The 17,902-nt window shown below is 39.9% G+C and overlaps 1 non-coding gene across 1 annotated transcript; it reads left to right on the top strand.

Moving 5' to 3' along the window:
• Positions 1-14,809: 14,809 nt before the first annotated feature.
• On the top strand, positions 14,810-14,881 carry TRNAK-UUU. The gene has a single exon. It is a non-coding gene; the product is annotated as a tRNA-Lys (tRNA).
• The last annotated feature ends 3,021 nt before the right edge of the window (positions 14,882-17,902 follow it).

The raw sequence follows: 17,902 nt of genomic DNA on the forward strand, positions 1-17,902 counted from the left end.
TTTGGGAAAGACTTCTAGGAATTCATTCACTACAGGGACTGACTGCAGAGGAAGGTTTCCAACTTTTGAATCTTTTACTTGGATTAGATGATACATACACCCTTTGGAGATAAGCTTTCGGGCTCTAAGATAAGAGATAAAGTGACCTCTAGGTTCCACAGAACTCCCTGCCTATATAATTGGTGTCTCATTCGGGAAAGAAAAAATGACCTTTCGAGTTCTGCAATCAAGGGTGGCATAACACGAATGAAGCCAGTTCATCCCAAGGATGGCATCAAAATCTATCATATCCAGTTCTATAAGGTCTGCCATAGTTTTCCTACTATGAACAAACACGACACAATTTTTATATACCCTTCTAGCAACAACAGAATCACCTACAGGAGTAGAAATAGAGAAGGGTTCTACAATAACTTTGGGCTCAAACCCGAAACCAACAACCATATAAGGGGTCACATAGGATAAAGTAGACCCGAGATCAAGCAAATCATAAACATCACGAGAAAAGATTCGTAACATACCGGTGACAACATCTGGTGAAGCTTCCACCTCCTAGCGGTTAGTCAAAGAATATAACCGGTTGCAACCGCTTTCGGCAGCTGAAGTGGCACCCTTAGGAAAAGGAGCTGTAGAGGCGGCTTGGGACTTAGCCTCCCCCCCTCCCCCCCTCCCCCCCGCATTTACTCCAGCAGATGGACAATCTCTCTGAAGGTGACCCACTTTGCCACAAGTATAGCAGTTTCTCCCCTCAAACCAGCACTTCCCTAGATGATTCCTTTCGCAAACCTCACACTACGGAAGAGTACGCCGCTGCTGGGCCATACTGCCTTGAGACTGTGTACCTAGAGCTTTGGACCCATGAAGAGTCTGAAAACTTTGAGTTTGTCTGTCTGTCGGTGGTCTGGGTGCTGGGGCACTGGCTGCTGACTGTGCATTATTCCAAAACTTCTTCTTCTTCAACCACTTATTACCCCAGTTACCACTCTGTGGCTGACCGTGGTGCTGATCCGCAGATCTAGATCTTTTAGCCTGTCTGTCTTTCTCTTTAGATTCAACAATCTTTTTCTTCTTCTCTTCCACTTGATGCATATGAATGCTTAGTCGAGCAAAGTCTAACTCCTTATCCAACATAGCCCCCTGGCACTCAAGTACCAGGTCATCAGTAAGGCCGGATGCGAATTTTCTCATCCGAGCCCTCCTATTACTAGTCAACTCTGGTGCATAGCGGGCTAGTTTATTAAACTTCAAAGTGTACTCCTGGACACTCATACTGCCCTGCTTCAGATTCATAAACTCTTCCGCTTTGGCCTCCCTCAACTCCAGAGGAAAGAATCGATCAAGGAAAGCTTCCACAAATTCGCACCAAACTGTGGGCTCAGCACTTTCACCTTTTTCATCTTCCCAGTCGGCATACCACTGATTCGCAACGTCCTTGAGCTGATAGGTTGCTAGATCCACCCCTTAAACCTCATCTACATGCATCACCTTAAAGATCTTTTCGATCTCATCCACAAACTCCTGTGGATCTTCTTCCACCTTGGTGCCAGTGAACTTAGGTGGGTTCATCTTCATGAAATGTCCGACTCTGGTAGCCTTAGATGTAACAAATGCAGACCCAACATCTTCCGATCGTTGAGCTTGGTTAGCTACCAACTGTGTCAGCATATGAATAGACCGTCTGAATTCTGCATTCGAAATATCTCCCTGAGCAGTTGGGGGATGGTTAACATTAGTCCGCAGAGCCCAAGGTGGACTGGTCGAGACTGGAGGGACTCCCGGAGAAGGGAAAAATTCTGGAGTGTGAGCCCTGTTACGGGTCCGCATCCCATGGGTGGGACGAACCTCATCTGCCTGAGCATTCTGATCGACTATACGACGTGGAGGCATAACTGTGTTTCTGAAACACAAGTGATCATTGATTAGGGGACAGTTCAGACTCTGAAGCACGAACTAAATCACAAAGAAGGGAAACATTTCCTAATAGTCAAGCAGCCTCCTTCTTATAAGTGTGGCGTGTTACACACCCATAAACAAGAATCTACCTGACTCAATTTCGCACACCCTGGGACCATGAACCGCGCTTTGATACCAAGTTTGTCATGACTCGAACCAGGGCCTGGCCGTGATGAGCATTTCAAACCATGGAGGCTCGAAACACCCCTATCTGTCTGATAATCATGCACATAATTCATATGATCAAAGTAATGCGGAAGAAACACAATATAACAGAAACATGGTCAAGAATCATATGAAAATGACAATAGGGAATAGTGTCCCACAATCTAAATCAACATCTCTAAAACCGTCTGCGAAATCTCTACTATATGACTGAAACAATGTTTGTCTGAAAACTGGGACAAGGCCCACAGCAGACCCTAAAATTGATTATAAGATAAAAGGACTGCAGGACATAAGACCTTCCGAAACATAGAAGGTTCACCACTTGTCTCTACAGCTCTGTCTTAAAGTTCTACTGATTCTCTTGACCCCTAGACTGGGCCTCTGAACCTGAGAGGTTGGAGAGGGGAGGGCGTCAGCACAAAAGTACTGGCACGCAGAGATATCAAAGCAAAACATAATATTTTTACAAAATATAGTTGAGAGCCATTATAAAGCAATTTCGTATCAAATCATTTGAAAACACATGGGTGTAATGCAATAGTTTTTCTCAACAATAATGAAATGCAACTGAGCTAGGTGGAATACCCTACATAATTTACACCAACTGTCAAACCTCGATTGCCGCCGAGATTATAGTATACGTGAGAGAGAGACACACAAGACCACAAAGCATGGTGTCTCGACCCAAATCAAATATGGTAGTGCACAAGACCACAAAGTATGGCTCTTAACCATAATCCCAATTTGGGATAATATAATATCAGGTACGCAAGACCACAAAGCATGGTACCGATATTCCGTGTCGGCAAACACGTTCTTCCAGCGATGAGCCGCTTGTGTCTCAAACGCCTTCTTCGGGCATCCACCTTTCTCATGTAAAATCAATGCATTCAAATTTCATCTTATTCAATCGCATATCGTATTCTGTAGGGTATCGTCATACCCGACTTGCAAGTCATCAATATCACATCCACATATGTATAATCAGGTAAAAATCAAGGTGCTTCATCATTTACAAGTGGTGAACAATATTTATTTCAAATTCATGCTCTTTTGTTGATCACAATATAATATGGAGTATCGAAACAATATCATGGAAATTTGAAAACAATTTATCATTCATATTTATCAAACTTCCATGAAAATCTCAAATCACATATGCATGGTTTCAACCATTGAAGTATATAGGCAAACAATTCCCATGACATAAAGAAAATGACTTAGAAATCATATTGAAAGCAAGATATTAGCATTTGATTGAAACCCCCATTTAAAAGCATGCATGTTCATAAAAACTACACCCATGAGATTTTAGGAAAACCCCGCGTACCTCGATTATGAATAATTATGGCCGATCCTTGAAGCCTACAGTTTGGGGATTTCAAATCTCTAATCAATTTCAAAAACCCACGGTTGAATCTTGAGTTTCTTGGAGGAGAAGTATATGAACTAGGGTTTTTGTTTTGAGGGAAATCTTGAGAATGTCGTATATTATGCTTATAAAGGTCTTAATCTCCTGTTTGGACATTTTAAGAGACTTGAAAAAAAGTCCAAACTAACCTTGTTAACTTCTGAACGAAATTGGAAAAATTTAAACTGGGAACCCGATCTTATAGGCCACTGCGACGCACCACATAATACTGTAGTACTAGTCTGAATCATGAATTTAGCACACCCTGTATTTCCCAATTCCTCATCTCCTGCATAATTCTTATTGCCACTCCAGCAATCACCTTCAACTTCATATTAGACATTTACAAACACTCAAGGCATCCATCCATATGCATACAAACATGACATTCAAGCCTATCTTCATACCTACATGTGCACTTCTAAACAACCGCTCATAAAGCACACTTCTCATATTCTCTAATACTTCTATCCATAACAACTTCCCTTCACTATTCAGATGATACACATAAAATATCCTTAATTAACCAAGCCATACACGAAACTTCACCTCAAAATTCTTTCAACTTGTAGACTTGCATAAAAGAAGTGCACAGTAATTTTTCCCTAATATAACACATAAAACTTCAACTAACCTTGACATGTATCAAAGACTCGGCCTCAATCTTACTCCATAATTTCTGCCTTAACTCAAATAAGAATACAACCATCTTTTATCAATAAGAAATGTTTACTCTTTTCCATCTAAACAACTGTTCATCATCACTATCTCGACCTAAGGGAAAGGGTCACTGAAAAATTGGAATACCGGAATCCAGAAAATGGTCACATCCCCGAAAATTTTTTTCGTTAAGATCTCGGACGAAAATGTGTTGAATTCTGTTCTTTATCATAATTAATAATTTTTCTATGTGGAATTTCTGAATATGCAACCCGTCATCGCGTAGATCATCGAATAAGCTTTCCAATGATATGTGGATCATCCAAAACGGACACTCGAGCGATGAGTTATGATCATTCCGATCTAACCGTGAATAGTGGTGAACAGTAAATGTGCAGGAAAAAAATACTGGGGCCAGGCAAATTTTAGGGTCAAATTTAAACGATCATAACTCCTTGTACATAATGATCTGGGTGAGATACTATATATCAACAGAAATCTTTGAAATTCCTCTTTCCAATGAAATTGGTTTCATCCAATTTGGCCATCGGAGCAAAATGTTATGGTCGATCTACTTCAGCCTATCAAACACAGTCCACCAAAGGAAAGATTTGACATTATTTGATTTTTAAGGGTATTTTGGTCATTCCCACTCCAATCCATCCGGGTAAACCATGGATTTAAGTCCATTAAGAGCATTCAATAGCTCATTTTTCTTCAAAATTTCTAAGGCTCAAACCCCAACCCTACTACTCCAAATTTCATCCTTCTATGTCTCTTGATTGAACCGTAGAAATTTCAAATTGATTTGGTATTCGAGTTGATCATGTTAAGGGCTTCGAGAAGCACCCTATATTTTTGTGAATAAAGTTCCAGAGTCAGAAGTTCATATTCATCTTCCATTTTTAGGTATGTGGGGCTTTGAACAAGATTATCCTTTCGATCTTGTGCCTGATATTTTTGTTGAATTACATTGACATGAGATTTTACATGTTTTTTCTTGAATTGGAAATATGGTTTTATATCTTATATTATTGTCCATGAGCTATGGGATTATGTCATCCAATATGTGTATGATGTTGAGATGGAATTATGTCCAAAGAGTATTTGATTATGAGAGTATGATGATTTAATTTGTTAAGCCTTGATTTATAATATCATTTCGCTATTTCTTTATTATGAATTTATACTTGATATTGGAAATTCTATATCCCTCCTATGGGTTGATGTCTCAAGTATCTTTAAATGAGAGTTGGATAGCAAATTGAGAAATGTTGATAGTGAAGTTGCAATGAGTCTTGGTATTTTTCGGGTGGTTTTGATGAGTTAAATTGTTGAAAATATTATGTATTGAGTCTTCATATCCTTGTCCAAATGTCGAGTTGGTTATGGTTCAATGCATTGATACCTTGTTGATGTTGAGGAAGATTAAAATGTTTTGAGCTAAAATGTGTTGAGTCAGGAATCCACAAATTGATATGATTTGATAAATGAGAAAGAGATTTGATTTGGTCTTTATGATAGATCCTTGTGATATTGTGGTGGATTTCCTAACGCGTTCTAAACTTGTCGGGGAGTAGTACTTAGCACCGAGAGGGAAATTTGGTATTCCCCTAACCTATGTGCCACCGTAGGGTTGTTTGATGATGATATTATTGGCCAGAGAGCCCGAATGTGATTATTGCAATTTTAAGGTCGCACTCCCTGGCAAAGAGTATGAAGCTCCCGCCAACGGGGGTTTCAAATGTTGGTATTCCATGTAGTTCACATGGGGTTGTCGATTATAGGAAACTCCCCTGTTCATAAGAGTCATGTTTATTGAAATACCGAGTCACTCCGAGTGTTGATGTGGTAAGTTAAGTTGCCTATGATGATCTATAATGATTTATGAGGTTTTTCTCCTACATTTCTTATCTAAGATGTTATGAGTTGCATGATTCAATGTCACTCAAGACAGGTGTGTCATTATGGTCCGTATGTACGTTTTTACAAAATTTATGATATTATTTATATTTTGCATGCGCCCCCATATACTCAGTACGTATCTTGTACTGACCCATATATTTCTCTATGGGCTACATTCTTACCATGATGCAGGTTCAGGTACTCAACCGCAGCCACGACAGTGATATTCGAGTGCCGCATCTACGTTCCTTCAGTGGAGAGTCCTCATGGTTCGAGGACCAAGTTACTAGTTTTGGTGCTGTTGTTTTGTGATCCCTTTGGTTTGTTGAGTCAGTTGGGGGTTTGTCCCAATGGCTCGTTGATTTTGCTGTATAGAGGCTATGTCAGACTAGTGTATTGTTGGGTTTGTTTGTGTATAGACATTCCATATATGTATAGTCTAATGATATTCCGTGCCATGTGCGATGTGATATGATATGTACTTATATATATATCCTTAGCTTAGCGTGTATGTTGTTGTGTTGGAACCCAAGGGTAGTGTTTTGGCTTAAAGGGTTAGTTTGAGGCTACGTGTTGCCTTAGGCACCGTGTGGCGTCTCGGGATGATATTTCGGGGCGTTACCAACTTGGAATCAGATCCTAAGGTTGTGAAGAGTCCTAGGGAGTCTGACAAGCTGCGTTATGTAGAGTCTTGAGCATCGATGTATAGTGCGCCACACCTATGATCAAGAAGCTGCGGGGAGTTCTAGGAAAAGTCGTTTCTTTCTTTCTGCAAGAGTCTATCATGCTTACAATTGTTTCCTTCTGCTGTTAATTCATGCGTTCTTATGACAGAAAATGCCTCCACGTCGAGCTCGCAGAAACAACAACCAACCTCAACCCGTTGATCCGTTACATGAGATGGTATCCCATGCTGAATTTTGGGCAGCTTTTTAGACGCTAGCCCAGGCATTTACTACTAATACTCAGGCTAATGCTTTACCTCCGCAGGAAAATAATTCGGCAACAGCACAAATTCGTGACTTTATGCGGATGAATCCGCCAGAGTTTCATGGGTCAAGAGCAGGTGAGGACCCGCAGATGTATGTTGATGAAATGAAGAAAATTACACAGATTATGCACGTGACCGAGGAAGAAAGTGTGAAGCTGGCTTCTTATCGGTTGAAGGATGTTGCCTATGACTGGGTGCAGATGTGGAATAAGGGTAGAGAGGAAGATACCACTCCGGTGACTTGGCAATTGTTCCAAGATGCTTTCTTGGATAGATTCTTTCCTCTTGAGTAATGGAAAGATAAAATAGAGGAGTTTATGAATTTTAGACAAGGCTCCATGTCAGTTAAGGAGTATTGTCTTAAGTTTAATCAGCTATCGAAGTACGCTCCCAATACGATGGCTGACTCGAGGACTAGTATGAGCAAGTTTCTAACTGGGGTGTCGAGTTATGTGGTGAAAGAATATAGACCTGCTATGATCAACAGGGAGATTGATCTTCCTAGGTTAATGATGCACGCCCAACAGATTGAGTCAGACAAGATAAAGGAAAGAGAAAGAGTAAGAGGGATTAAGAGAGTCAGATCGGAGCAACAGGTGTCTGGTCAGACTAGATTCTCCAGAGGGAGTCGCCCTCAGTTTCAGAGACATCCATTTATACCTGTGCCTTTCTCAGCTAGTGCTCCCATATATCGGGGCAGGCAGGAGCTCGGGAATAGGTCGGTACTCTCCAGGTCTTAGGACAGTGTAAGCAACCAGCCTTATCCTTCTTCGTGTGCTAAGTGTGGTAAAGACCATTTTGGGGAGTGTTATATGGAGCAGCGGGGCTGTTTTTGTTGTGACAAGTTGGGCCGCATACTTAGAGACTGCCCGTATGCCAGACAACAGAGTCGTGATACCCGTCCCCAGAGTCAGGCTACCAGTGCCCCGCCTCCCGCAACCTGTCTAGTTCCTCCTCAGGGTGCTTCATCTAGTACTGCTGGCGGTCAATGCCAGAATCGTTTCTATGCTATACTACCTCATCAGGAGTAAAAGAAATCTCCCGATGTTGTCACTGGTATGCTCCGTGTTTTCTATTTTGATGTCTATGTGTTGATGGACCCCGGTTCGAGTTTTTCTTATGTGACACCTCTGGTTGCTGTAAATTTTGAAACGGATCCTGAACTAATTTCTAATCCTATTTTGGTTTCTACTTCGGTAGGAGAGTCTGTCATTGCTAAGCGGGTGTATAAGAAATGTCCCATTACTATCTTTCATCGGGTTATGTATGCTGATTTGATTGAGCTAGATATGGTTGACTTTGATATCATTCTGGGTATGGATTGGCTTCACTCATGCTATGCATCTATTGATTGTCGTGCCCGTATGGTCAAGTTTCAGTTTCTTGATGAATCTATCCTCGAATGGTCCGGGAGTTCTGTGATTCCTAAGGGTCGTTTCATATCCTATCTCAAAGCTAAGAAGTTGATTTCCAAGGGTTGCATCCACCATTTGGTTCGGGTTAAAGACACTAAGTCTGAAACCCTGAACATTCAGTCAATTAATGTTGTTAATGAGTTTCTTGATATTACCTCTTGATAGAGAGATAGAGTTTGGGATTGACCTTTTTCTCGATACTCATCCTATTTCCATTCCTCCGTATTGCATGGCTCCCTCGGAACTTAAAGAGTTAAAGGAGCAATTAAAAGATCTTTTAGGCAAAAGCTTTGTCAGACCTAGTGTTTCCCCGTGGGGTGCACCTATCCTATTTGTGCGTAAGAAAGATGGTTCTTTCTGGATGTGTATTGATTACCAGCAGCTTATTAGGGTTACTATCAAGAATAAATATCCGCTTCCTCGAATTGATGATTTATTTGATCAATTGCAAGGTGCGAGCTACTTTTCGAAGATAGACCTCAGATCCGATTATCACCAACTTAAGGTTAGGGAATGTGATATCCCCAAGATAGCCTTCCGAACCCGTTACGGTCATTTAGAATTTCTAGTGATGTCTTTTGGGTTAACTAATGCTCCATCGACTTTCATTGATCTTATGAACCGTGTATTCCGGCCATATCTGGATTTATTTGTAATAGTGTTCCTTGATGATATTCTTATTTACTCCCGAAGTAAGGGTGATCATACGGATCCTCTTCGAATCGTGTTGGAAAATCTTCGAACTCATTGGTTGTATGCTAAGTTCAGTAAGTGTGAGTTCTGGCTGAACTCTGTAGCCTTCTTGGGTCATGTTGTTTCTTCCGAAGGTACCAGAGTTGATCCTTAAAAGATAGAGGCTATAAAGAGTTGGCCTAGACCTATTTATCCTTCTGATATCCAAAGTTTCTTGGGTCTAGCTGGTTATTATCGTCATTTTTTTGAAGGGTTTTCGTCTATTGCATCTCCTATGACCCGTTTGACCCAAAAGAAAGTGAAGTTCCTGTGGTCCGAATCTTGCATGAAGAGTTTTTAGAATTTGAAAACTCGACTCACTTCAGCCCCTGTGTTGACTTTGCCTGACGGTGTTGATGGGTTTGTGGTGTATTGCGATGCTTTTAGAGTCGGTTTGGGTTGTGTATTGATGCAAAAGGGCAAGGTTATAGTTTATGCTTCCAGGCAGCTAAAGCCTCACGAGAAGAATTATCCTACCCATGACCTTGAATTAGTTGCCGTGGTTTTTGCTTTGAAAATCTGAAGACATTATTTGTATGGTGTCCATGTCGACGTCTTCACGGACCATAAGAGCTTGCAACATGTATTCACCCAAAAGGAGTTGAATCTTAGGCAGAGACGATTGTTAGAACTATTGAAATATTATGATATGAGCGTGCTATATAATCCGGAAAGGGCCAATGTAGTAGCAGATGCCCTTAGTTGGAAGTCCATGGGTTGCGTAGCACATGTGGAGATTGGCAAGAAGGAGTTAACCCGTGAGGTACATCGTTTGGCTAGATTGGGGGTTAGGTTGTTTGGTGATGCTGAGGGTAGTATAGGAGTGCAAAGTGGTTCCGAATCCTCTTTAGTTTCGGAAGTGAAGACGAAGCAAGACAGAGATCCTACCTTGGTCAGGTTAAAAGAGTCAGTTAAAGACCAAAAGGTGGAGGTTTTCTCCCAAGGGGGAGATGGTGTTTTGTGACTCGGAGAAAGTTTATGTGTTCCTGATATTGATAATTTGAAGCAGAGAATTATGGCAGAAGCGCATGGTAGGCGATACTTCATCCATCCTGGTGCTACCAAGATGTACCATGATTTGCGGGAAATCTATTGGTGGAACGGTATGAAGAGGAACATAGCAGAATTTGTGGTGAAGTGTTCCATGTGTCAACAGGTTAAAATAGAGCATCAAAGGCCCAGTGGCGTGATGCAAGAGTTTAGCATTCTTACTTAGAAGTGGGAAGAAGTGAATATGGACTTCATAGTTGGTTTGCCTCCTTCTCGTCACCATCATGATTCGATTTGGGTTGTCATAGATCGGCTGACGAAATCAGCTCATTTCTTGCCTGTGCATTCATCGTATACAACTGAAGATTATGCTAGAATATATATTCGGGAACTCATCAGACTTCATGGAATCCCTTTGGCTATTATTTCTGGCAGAGGTACTCAGTTTACCTCTCAGTTTTGGAAATCTGTCCAGAAGGGTCTCGGTACCCAAATTCGTTTAAGTTCTGCTTTCCATCCGCAAATAGATGGTCAGGCCGAGCGAAGCATTCAGACTTTAAAAGATATGTTGAGAGCTTGTGTGCTTGATTTTAAAGGTAGTTGGGATGAGCACTTAACATTAATTGAGTTTGCTTACAATAAGAGTTTTCATGCTACTATTGGAATGGCCCCGTTTGAAGCTTTGTATGGTAGAAGGTGTAGATCACCCATTGGTTGGTTTGAAGTTGGTGAGGCTGCCGCAACTGGACCAGATGCGGTGTTCGAGGCCATGGAGAAGGTTAAGTTAATTCGGAAAAGGTTGAAAACCATCCAAAGTCATCAAAAATCATACGCAGATGTAAGGAGGAAAGACCTTGAATTTGATGTTGGTGATTTAGTGTACTTGAAAGTTTCACCCATGAAAGAGGTGAAGAGATTTGGGAAGAAAGGGAAACTAAGTCCCCATTACATTGGTCCCTATAAGATTGTGGATCGCATTGGGAAGGTAGCGTATAAGGTTGAATTGCCCGCGGAGTTATCTAACGTCCATCCGATTTTTCATGTTTCTATGCTTAAGAAGTCTATTGGTGATTCTGTTGTGATTGATCCTTCTGAAAGCTCGGGTATTCAAGATAGTCTTTCATATGAAGAGATTCCGGTTGAGGTTTTTGACTTTCAAGTTCGTAGGCTAAGAAACAAGGAAGTTCCTTTGGTTAAAGTTCTTTGGCGAAATCAATCCGTGGAGAGTGCTACTTGGGAAGCCGAAGCGGATATGCGTGCCAAATATCCCCACCTCTTTCCTACGAAGCCTGAGCATGTCAAAGGTATCGTTCTCTTTTGATTTAATCCTTATTGCTACGGTTATCTTGGCTTGTGTGTTTTCTACGATATCCAAAAAAATCTAGAATGGAGTATATTCTTGGGCAAGATGATTTTTCTCTATATACTCATTTTCATAGCATTCTTGACCTACCTATCAACATTCGAGGATGAATGTTTCCAAGGGGAAGATGATGTGATGCCCCGGAAAAATTTTGCGTTAAGATCTCGGACGAAAATGTGTTGAATTCTGTTCTTTATCGTGATTAATACTTTTAATGTGTGGAATTTCTGGATATGCGACCCGTTATCGCGTAGATCATCGAATAAGCTTTCCAACTATATGTGGATCATCCAAAACGGACACTCGAGCGATGAGTTATGATCATTCCGATCTAACCGTGAATAGTAGTGACCAGTAAATGTGCAGGAAAGGAAAAAAATACTGAGGCCAGACGAATTTTAGGGTCAACTTCAAATGATCATAACTCTTTGTACATAATGCTCTGGATGAGCGACTATATATCAACAGAAAGCTCTGAAAGTTCTCTTTCCAATGAAATTGGTTTCATCCAATTTGGCCATCGGAGCAAAAAGTTATGGTCGATCTACTTCAACCTATCAAAATAGTCCACCAAAGGACAGATTTGATATTATTTGATTTTTAAGGGTATTTTGATCATTCCCACTCCAATCCATCCGGGTAAATCATGGATTTAGGTCCATTAAGAGCATTCAATAGCTCATTTTTCTTCAAAATTTCTAAGGCTCAAACCCCAACCCTACTACTCCAAATTTCATCCTTCTATGTCTTTTGATTGAATCGTAGAAATTTCAAATTGATTTGGGATTCGAGTTGATCATGTTAAGGGCTTCGAGAAGCACCCTTTATTTTCGTGAATAAAGTTCCGGAGTCGGAAGTTCATATTCATCTTCCATTTTTAGGTATGTGGGGCTTTGAACAAGATTATCCTTTCGATCTTGTGCCCGATATTTTTGTTGAATTACATTGACCTGAGAGTTTACATGTTTTACCATGAATTGGAAATATGGTTTTATATCTTATATTATTGTCCACAAGTTATGGGATTATGTCATCCGATATGTGTATGATGTTGAGATGGAATTATGTCCAAAAAGTATTTGATTATGAGAGTATGATGATTTAATTGTTAAGCCATGATTTATACTATCATTCCACTATTTCCTTATTATGAATTTATAATTGATATTGGAAATTCTATATCCCTCCTATGGGTTGATGTCTCAAGTACCTTTAAATGAGAGTTGGATGAAAAATTGAGAAATGTTGATATTGAAGTTGCAATGAGCTTGGTATTTTCCGGATGGTTTTGATGAGTTAAATTGTTGAAAATATTATGTATTGAGTCTTCATATCCTTGTCCAAATGTCGAGTCGGTTATGGTTCAATGCATTGATACCTTGTTGATATTGAAGTTGCAATGAGCTTGGTATTGTTGTTTTGTGATCCCTTTGGTCTGTTGAGTCAGTTGGGGGTTTGTCCCAATGGCTCGTTGATTTTGCTGTATAGTGGCTATGTCAGACTAGTGTATTGTTGGGTTGGTTTGTCTATAGACATTCCATATATGTACAGTCTAACGATATTCCATGCCATGTGCGATGTGATATGATATGTACTTATATATATATCCTTAGCATAGCGTGTATGTTGTTGTGTTGGAACCCAAGGGTAGTGTTTTGGCTTAAAGGGTTAGCTTGAGGCTACGTGTAGCCTTGGGCACCGTGTGGCATCTCGGGATGATATTTCGGGGCATTACAGGGGAGTAGTAAGCATAACTTGATACCCTACTGAGGCGTGAGGAATAGAGCACTCACGGCATGGACTCATTGAAGAGATCTAATATGAGGATGTACCTGATATAAATCTGAATTTTCACTGATCGTTTAGAGCATCAACTGTGCACAAGAGTCATGAACTTCATGATCTGAATTTTTGGAATTCATAACTTACGGAAAGGGATTCTGACTGCTAAACAAACTGGGAACTCATCATAGTAGGAACTAGGAGGGTACATGATTCCTTATCATATGCCTGAACACGAGCTATGATCATGAAGTTGGACATAAAGCGTGAGTATGTATCAGAATAACTGAAGTAAACTGTTGAAATAAGAATAGATTGTGCATCATTCTTTCTCACGGCCAATTCCACAACTTACTGGCACATCTATTATCATCTGAAAACTTGACTTGGTTACTCGTTCTATCATCTCCCCCTTAGATTGAAGCCACTACTCTAAGTCTGTGAACCACTATATACGCTCTGGTATAAGCTAAAATTACTTTACTCTAGAGTCGGGGATATAACAATACACATAAAACTCTCGATTGACAATTCACAGTTTTCAATGCATACGTACATATATACAATTCAAATCAATTTGGGGGAAGGCCTAAAGACCAAAACAATATTATCAAAGCTTCTAAAAGATGAATGTATTCATAAATTCAAAAACCCCTTTCTTAAAATCATGATTTCTATACCCATGAGATTTTAGAAAAACCCCGCGTACCTCGATTATGAAGAATAATGGTTGATCGTTGAAGCCTACAATTTGGGGATTCCAAATCTTTGATTAATTTAAAACCCACGGTTGAATCTTGAGTTTCTTGGTGGAGAAGTATATGAACTAGGGTTTTTGTTTTGAGGAAAATCTTGAGAATGTCGTATATTATGCTTGTAGAGGTTTAAATCTCCTGTTTGGACATTTTAAGAAACTTGAAAAAGAGTCCAAACTACCCTTGTTAACTTCTGAACGAAATTGGAAAAATTTAAACTTGGAACCCGATCTGATGGGCCACCGTGACGTACCACTATCGCGGTGGCTCACTGGAAATTGATGAATGGGAATTTGGCCCACTCCGCGACGTGCCACCATCGTGGATTCTCACTGAAAATTGACCATCTTCATTTAAACCCTCTCCGCGATGCGCCAAGGATAGGAATGATGGTGTTTTACGAATAGGACTTAAATTAACCATAACTTCTTCACTGAGTGTCTATTTTGGATGAATATTATGTCGACAGAAAAATCATTCAATTCCCCACACTACTAAAATGATTAACATGCCATATTTGCATAGGATTTTTTGCTTTTGGATCATCTACGCATTGAAATGATGGTTTTCATTCTAGCCCAAAATACGGGGTGTTACAGAAGTTAAGCATACTTGGGAAAGAGTAGTACTAGGATGGGTGACCCCCTGGGAAGTCCTCGTGTTGCATCCCTCTTTTCTTGTAAAGTCGTCTTAGCTTAGTGGTAGAGCACATGGCCTTTAACCACGTGGTCGTGGGTTTGATCCCCACAGACGATGATTTTTCTTGAAGGGGATCCTTGGAGTAATTGGTAAAGTTGGTTCTATATGACCAGGAGGTCACAGGTTAAAACCTTTGGAAACAGCCTCTGGCATAAATGAAAGGTAAGGCTGCATACGATACACCCTTGTAGTGGGGCCCTTCCCTGAACACCATACATAGTGGTAGCTTTAGTGTACCAGGCTGCCCTTTAGAGGCTTTTGTGGAAAGATATGGGTTGGTTGGATATTGATGTACTCTTAGCTTTCATAGAGTATCTATTTATCTGTTTAATCTATTTTGAGTTGGCTGCTGCATTTTCATTATTATTGTCACTGTCCTCATGAGGTTAGGCAATGGGGGTGGACTCCAGTCCATGGTGGGCTTGAGATATCCATCATGGCCAGGCCCTGGTTTGGGTCGTCAAAGACACTATTCACCATTGTTTCCCATAATGATGGTTTCATCCATCAGAATTTCCACCACCGCGCCAGAGGCTATCAAATCCAAGGTATTCGACAACAACCACTTTGATAATAATGGTGGATCCAAGAATTAGGAGTCGAGTTCGAGGAGGCTCAAACATATATATTGACACCTAAAGCTTTAAGGTTCCACTTGGAGATCAAAGAGCCCAACTATCTTCTTCGTTTCAAGGGTGCTTTTTCCTATCATATATCAATTTTTATAAATTTCTTATTATTGTTCCAGGTACACAAAATTTGTATGTTAGTTCACTAAATTTCAACACAAGTTCAAGACTTTTCAAGAACACTTAAGAAGTTTTCAACACCTTCAACACAAGTTAAGAAATGACCTATCAAAGAAGTGTGCTATTTTATTAAGAAAAAAAGATGAAACAGAATAAGCCAAGTCCTTCGAATCCATGAAGTGTCCATAAGGAAATAATTCCCCTCAAGTACCTGAGGTTGCGAAATTTTCCTCCCAGAATAAAATGGCTTCACAACCAAAAAGTAGTGGTACCTCAAACATTCTGGTTTTCTTCGAACTCACTCGATGGTAGATGATCACACAAAGTATTTTTGAAGCAAGAAAATATTTTTTCAAGTGCAGAGAAATTTATATTCAACTTGTGGAAAAAATACAGGTTTATATAACCATGAAGTGCCCCTTTAGAAAGGAGGCAATGGTTCATTGGAAAGGTGTATCATTTTGAAATAGTCATGTCTGTCCATTCAAAACAGTATGTCTTTTCCGAATAGTCATAACCATCCAAACAATCACCCCTTTTTCAAAATAGTGTGTCTTTTTCTCGAAGGGTTGTGTCCCTCCATTTTTCATTCACACCAATTGAACCCAACAATCCCCCATATGAAGGGGGAATGACTATTCTTTGTAAAACTTTACGTACAAGTATGTGATCATCAATCAAAGATTGATTGTATCTGGATAAATGGGTTTTCCTTTGAACTTTCCATTGTGAACATGCATCGAATGCACTCGGTCAATTGGTAGATGTAATATCTTTGAACCATCGGGCTTTAGTGTACACCTAGACAGCATATTTCATACAACCAACCTTTTACAGTTTATGTTTCTCATGGTTTTGTTTGTTTTAGCCATGAACACGTCCCGGTCTCATGAGAGCTTAGAAAATAGGCCTTTACTAACATTCTCCTTGAAGCGGATTCCACTTCGCCCTCACATAGGTGAACTGTAAATGCTCAATCCTATAGATTAAACTATTTGGTCAAATCTTCCAAATTTAGATAATCATTAAAAGACATCACACCATCAGTCTTATCCTTATTTACTAAGCATTATCTACATCATGAGAATGGGTTAGGTATATTGGCAATTTTGAACCTGTCAGACACAACTTTGTTTGACATCCTTGAGCCAAGCTCTTGGGATCTCCAGTCTGCTAGGTAGAGTTACCGCCAGGTTGAGTCCTAGGCTATAAACCCATTCCCTTGGATGTTTTCTCAACTCCTTCTCTAGATAAGCCTTTTGTAAGTGGATCCGACACATTATCCTTTGGCTTCACATAGTCAATAGTGATAATTCCACTAGAGAAAAGTTTTCTAACGGTATTATGTCTCCATCTTATATGATGATATTTACCAATGTACATCATGCTCCCTGCCCTACCTATCGCCGCTTGGCTATCACAGTGTATACATACTGGTGCCACAGGTTTGGGCCAATAAAGAATATCTTCCAAGAAATTTTGAAGCCATTCTGCTTCTTCACCGGCTTTATCTAATGTGATAAATTTTGATTTCAATGTAGATCGAGCAATACATGTCTGTTTGGATGATTTTCAAGAGACTGCTCCTCCACCTATAGTAAATATATATCACTAGTGGATTTTACTTCATTCGATATGGTGATCCAGTTTGTATCACTATATCCTTCAAGTATCGCGGGATATTTATTATAATGCAAAGCATAGTCTTGAGTGTATTTAAGATAATCCAAAACTCTTTTCATTGCCATACAATGAGTTTTATTGGGATTACTCATGTACCCACTCAATTTACTAATAAAAAATGCTATGTCTGATCGTGTACAATTCGTTATATACATTAAAAATCCCAACACTCTTGCGTACTCCAACTGTGATTCACTTTTACCTTCATTCTTTTGAAATGGAAAGCTTATTTCCAATGGAGTCTTGGCAATGCCAAATTCCAAATATTTGAATTTGTCAAGTACCTTTTTGATGTAATGAGACTGTGACAATGCCAACCCTTGTGGAGTTCTATAGATTCTTATTCCTATGATCACATCTGCAACCGTAAGGTCTTTCATATCAACCTTGCTCTCAAGCATTCATTTTGTAGCATTTATATCATAAATGTCTCTATTGATCATCAACATATCATCTACTTGTAAAAAAACAATGACCTGGTGATTTGAAGTATTTTTATTGTAAGCACATTTATCACATTCATTTATTTTGAACACGTTTGCCAACATGGTCTGGTCAAAATTTGCATATCACTGTTCAGGTGCTTGTTTTAGTCCATTGAGTGACTTAACCAGTTTGTACGCCTTTTTTTCTTTACCAGGAACCA

This window comes from Capsicum annuum, chromosome 6 (assembly GCF_002878395.1).
Source record: "Capsicum annuum cultivar UCD-10X-F1 chromosome 6, UCD10Xv1.1, whole genome shotgun sequence".
NCBI lineage: Eukaryota > Viridiplantae > Streptophyta > Magnoliopsida > Solanales > Solanaceae > Capsicum > Capsicum annuum.